This window comes from Podarcis liolepis (assembly GCF_965112155.1).
Source record: "Podarcis liolepis genome assembly, chromosome: 15".
NCBI classification, from domain to species: Eukaryota; Metazoa; Chordata; class Lepidosauria; order Squamata; family Lacertidae; genus Podarcis; species Podarcis liolepis.
The window spans coordinates 42,600,482-42,606,454 of record NC_139566.1 but is presented as its reverse complement, the minus strand read 5'-3'; positions in this window follow the sequence as shown (position 1 = coordinate 42,606,454).

The window sequence follows — 5,973 nt, the reverse complement described above, 5'->3', positions numbered from 1 at the left end:
ATCACCATCAATTTTTTTTAACCCCTTAAAATAAGTTTTCAGAGTTTTAAAAACAAAAATTTTGGAAAGAAGTTTTCAGATGCAGCCATTCTTGGAGGGATGTTTCAAAAAATTAGGGAGCGTAGGAAGAGAAATTAAAGGGTGGGCATGGAGCGGTTGAAAAACGTGTACATACTGCTTGGTTGTTTAATCTCCCCACCAATACAAAAAAAAAAAAGCTCAATATCTGCAACAATTTAAAATAAATACATGCAACCATGGAAAGGCTTTAAAGATAAGTAATAAACACAGTAGGCTATAAATAAAAATGCCGTGCTACTTGTGTGGGTGGTACCAAATCCTTTGCTTTTTATATTTTATTCACTTTCAGAACCTATCTGTTTTGTTCTAATAGTTTTATTTTCTCATAGTTTTATTTTATCACCTGTTTGGTCATCTATTTGTAAATTTATCAATCAATACCATAAATTAATATGGAAATTAATTTATATAATTAACACAAAAGATGACCAAGTCTTAAATATTTAACATCTTGTTTGTAGCAAGGTCCTTGAGAGGGTGGGGGCAGGTAGCTTCTACAGTGGTACCTCTGGTTACGTACTTAATTCGTTCCGGAGGTCCGTTCTTAACCGGAAACTGTTCTTAACCTGAAGCACCACTTTAGCTAATGGGGCCTCCTGCTGCTGCTGCACCGCCACTGCACGATTTCTGCTCTCATCCTGAAGCAAAGTTCTTAGCCAGAGGTACTATTTCCAGGTTAGCGAAGTCTGTAACCTGAAGCGTCTGTAACCCGAGGTACCACTGTATTCAGCTTGGCAGAAGCCGGTTGTCCTTGACTCATTTCAGCCTAGCTTCAAACATGGGTTTGTTGATGAAAGAGTTTTGGTAACCCTGATAGATGACTTGCAGTGGGAAGACAGGGAGAGTCTTCTCCTTGCTCACTCAGTGGGATTTCATACCACTGAGCATGTATCTTCCTCAACGCCGTACAGGTTGAGAGTTTGAGGGACTGTGTTCAGGTGGTTCTGCCCCAACCTAGAGGTGACTTCTACTCAACTCCTTGGCAGTTGTCCCAGTAGGGGTCCATCTTGCTCTCCAACATCTATACAAATGCTCTCCAACATCACACCCAGCTGTTTCTCCTTTTCATTGGGATCAGGTGAGGCTACAGTACTTAATCTCTGAAGGCAGTAATGGGCCACACAATGAGAAACAAACTGGAAGTAAATCCTGACAAGATGCTGTGGGCTGATGGCTCCCAAGCCCAGGAATTCAGTGGGTCACCTGTTCTGGAAGGGGCCTGAGGGCACTGAGGAACAGGTAACCCCGGAAGGCTGTCCATGAGGGAATGTGACCTCAGCTGAGAAGGTTCTCCACCTTGGCTTATGGCTTTAATGGTTAAAACCAGCAATTTGAATGGGGCCCAAAATTGGACTGGAAACCAGTGCAGATGACAGAGCCCCAGAATAATGTGATCACGGTTTTTCTAATATGCATGTTAATGCAGGCTTAATTAATTGAGCAATCAACCAACATTTTGGATGACAGCCCAAATGATAATGATATTTAGCATTTTTATAGCTTTTTCAAGTAGGCTTGACAGCAGATCACAGAAATCTCTTGCCATTTAATCAAATAAATATTAATTAAATTTACATATATTTTCATATGACTCATTATCTGCCATAGTTGTATGCCATTCAGTAACAAAGTTCTTTGGGCACCTTAAAAGAAAGAATTTATTTTTAAAAATTAAATATAATTCCCCCCACCCTATAAAATCAAAAGCTACATGCATGCAGCAAAAGACAACAACTACTCAACCCCCCCCCCAAAAAAATAAAAAAATAAAACAGGCCCAGACTGTATAAGTTATTTAAAGATCTTCACCTGGCACAGAAAAGACAACAAGGATAGTGGCAGGGAAGCCGTTTTGTAGCTGGGGTGCCACTACCAAAAAGACCTTTCCCCCTGGTGATTAGCTCCCTTGCTTTCTTTGACAGGGACACAGAGAACAGGGCCTACAAAGATCTTAAAAGTTAGGGGGAGTAGCTTTATATGATAGTTTTGAAGAGGGAAAAACTTTTTTGTTTTGTTTTTAAAAAGAGCTTTATATTTGTGTGGCAGCAGGCAACATCTTAGAAGCGGCAGTTCCTTCCAGTGCAAGTATGAAGAGAAAACTCTTCAGACAGCGCCTGCCATCAGCAGTATTTATATTTATATTGAAAATAATTAACTTTTAAGTGTGTTAGAAGGCACCCCAATTTATCACACACACACCCCTTTTCTAAAACCTCTTTCTATATCAGCTATCTTATTCAAGGGCAGATTTATTACTAATTATTATTGCATTTTATTTACATACCACGTTGGAACCCCAAAGGCCCCTGAAATAGTGAACAGCATTTTATAACAACATGTGCAACAGAGTACAGAAAAATCATAAACTAATCCGCAAGTGGAACAAAAAAATCACAACATTGGTCAAGCAAGCAAGAGGGTCAAAAGGTCCCTTGCTCACCCTTCTTTCCACAGGCTAGAAACCTGAAGGGACAACGTGAAATGGTCAACGAGATAAATGACCCCAACTAAAAGTATTCAGGGTGTTCTCAACATTCTTTCTACTTGAGAGATTCAAGGTGAACAATCCATGTAATTAACTGCCAAAAATATTTTAAAAAGCAAAATTGGGAATACTTGAGATATTAAGTGTTTCCACAAAAGTGTATGATGTCCTACGCCCCTGGCTTCTTGGAATAAAAAGAATGCAGCCTTTTCTTACAATAAAATGAAAGAAAGAAGTCAAGAAAATACAACAGCAGAATCTGAAAGTTGTAAAGCAACAACAACAACAACAACAAATCCGTTTATTTTGAGGACCATGCCTGTACACAAACATCGACACAACAATAGTAAAAGAATATTAAAATTCATTAGATACTATGCCAACAAAACCTTCATCCCACAAAATAGAAAGAGAGGGAAAACAAGCAACGAGTTAAACAGACGATGAAGGGGTCTTTACATTGTCATCCATAAATCTTTCTCTGGCTTTCATGGCCTTCATCACAAAAACCGCTACCACATGGGTAATACGTGGGTTTGCATCAACTAACAAGAATTTTACTCTATCTTCAGGATTAGTTATAGAGTTGGGTATAATTTGCAGCAATGCGTCTCTAAAGCCCGAGTAGATGGGGCAATAGAGGAGGTAATGTGTAAGATCCTCTTTAATTTTCATAAGGCAAGGGCATAAACGATGTTCTACTGGGGTTTTTGTGAATCTACCGGTCAGATATGCAGTTGGCAATGTTTGAAACCGTGCCATAGTGAAAGCTCTTCGAAGGGTGGGATCAGTGATCTCCGCCAAGTAGTTGGCACATATTTTGACTGTAAAGCAACAATTAAAAATACAGAATCAAACCAAATTCAGTTAACGTTTGAAATGACCTGAGGAAATAAAAAGGGGGTTATCTGGCACCAATACAACCACCCCACAAAAACAGGTGTCAGATGAGTTTTTACGGAAGGAGCACACCAGAGATGAGGGGCAGAAAACCTGTTGGCTTCCAGATGCTCTTGGACTCCAGCTCCCATCATCCCTGACTCTCGCTTATGCTGGCTGGGGTTGATGGGAGCTGGAGTCTAGACGCCTGAAGACTCACAGGTTCCAGTCCCTGCCATACCACCTGCCCTCCGCTTGGTGTTTTGACAATGAACATAGGGTACAGGCAGGTGTGTTTTTATATATTTAATAATGATTTTAATCTGCTCAGTTGGGCTTACTTCTGAGTGGACAAGCATACAATTGCACTCCAGTTGCCCACATAAAATTGCAGTTCTGAACACATGCACACTATGGAAACAGTGGGCGAACTTTTGAGTAAGTGCATAGGATTATACTGAAAATCTTAACATATGCATTTTGTCTGCTAGGTGCTGATGGAGTTCTAAGGGAGGTTTTGTTTTTAGGTTGCTATTTATAGTTAAAAGGGAAGTCATCTTTAACATTTTCCTGTCGTAGGAACCAACTCCTAGAGGCTAAGGTCCCTTTGCTCCCCAATAAAATAGATGAGGGGGCAAGGTCCCCCCCAGAGTTGATGGGCATTGCTGTTTAAATGGCGTGTGTGCGCTGCACCTTGTGATTGTGCAATAACACCCCTAAACCAAATCTACTTAAGAAGATAATAGTGTGTCCTCATTTAAGTATAGAGACAGCCTCATCAATTTAATTTAGCCCTCCTTGATTAAATGGCTGCCCACCAGCCAACATTTAATTGGTTAATTTACCAAACAGTACCAAACCCTAGTGATAGCAGCAATAAACTCCCCAACACTGCAACCCCCTTGGCCAGGTGCTATTGTCAAGAAAACTCGGCAGTGACTTGCATTCCCTTCCCTTCCTTCAGGTTGCTCCCATGACCTGTAGAACTAACAGTTGCCTCTTCTTATCCAACTCCCATCTGAAGGCAGCCCTGTATATAGGGAAGTTTTTAAAAAAAAATGTTTAATGTTTTATGTTTTATATATGATGGAAGCTGCTCAGAGTGGCTGGGGCAACCTAGTCAGATGGACACGATATAAATAGTACCATCATCATCATCAGTGCTTTTTTCTAGGGGGACGCAGGGGGTTGGCATACCCCTAAACATTTTGTGAATCTAAGTTTGGCCTCATTGAGGGGCAGCATTTCAATACAGTGGTACCTCGGGTTACAGACGCTTCAGGTTACAGACTCCACTAACCCAGAAATAGTACCTCGAGTTAAGAACTTTGCTTCAGGATGAGAACAGAAATCGTGCTCCAGCGGCACGGCAGCAGCGGGAGGCCCCATTAGCTAAAGTGGTGCTTCAGGTTAAGAACAGTTTCAAGTTAAGAACGGACCTCCAGAACGAATTAAGTTCTTAACCCGAGGTACCACTGTATGAGTAGGAAATTGAGAGTACCCCTAAACATTTTAAGGAAAAAAGCACATGATGATGATGATACGTCCCTATTTTCATTGGAGAGCTATTGGAGGGTATGTGAGAGAGGGTGTTACGGAAAAATCTGGGTGCGGGGTTACTCTGCCACCCAGCTCATCGGACTAAGTCCGTGGGTCCCTGCGGAAGAAAATGAGCTCAGCCGGACGCAGGAGCAAACTGCAGAAGATCCAAGTTTATTGCGCAACAGGTTCAAGGCGAGATTGAACCCCGAGAAAGGGGTGACATGAACTTTTGAAATTTCCCTCCATGTCCCAGAATACAGTGCAAAATACATCCCAGTTACATCACGAATACATTAAGGAAAGGTTGGGTTACACAGATTACATCATGAATACATTAAGGAGAGGTTGGGTTACACTGGATTAACATATGGAGGAGGGAGGGGGGAATATGCAGAGCTGGAGATATGCGCAGATAAGCACATCCTGAGAAGACAATGGTCCATGTACGCATAGTCTGTCACCTGGCATCACCCGGAGGAAAGGTTTGGCAGAGTGATTTTGACAGGATTACTTAAGAGATTATGGAGGACAGGGGAGGGGTGATGGAGTCCTAGAGAAATTGAGCAAATATATTGTAGTGAAGAAGACATGCCCCCCCTTCCGTAACAGTGGGAATTTGATGCATTATTGCAGCTAAAAAAGTTATCTAAATAGGAAGGCGACTTTCACCCCTCCCCCAATAATTTTTATTGTTTTTCATTTAAATACAAGAACAACCTCTAACTACAGTAACTTGCCCAATGGTACATTCTTATTAAGTTTCGTATGCAATACATACTACACAAGCAATACATTTATTTATGTATTCAAGTAGCCTCTCCGCAGAGATTCTTGTGCTGATGATGGTGGAATTAAAATATTTTCCGTCTCATTTATAAAGGAAAAGAAAGGAAGTCGGCATCTCACCAAAAGTTTCCATCCATGAAGTGCCTTTAATTATCCTTCTGTGGTGAGTAAGGCATTCTGGTAGAGCCACATTCCAAATA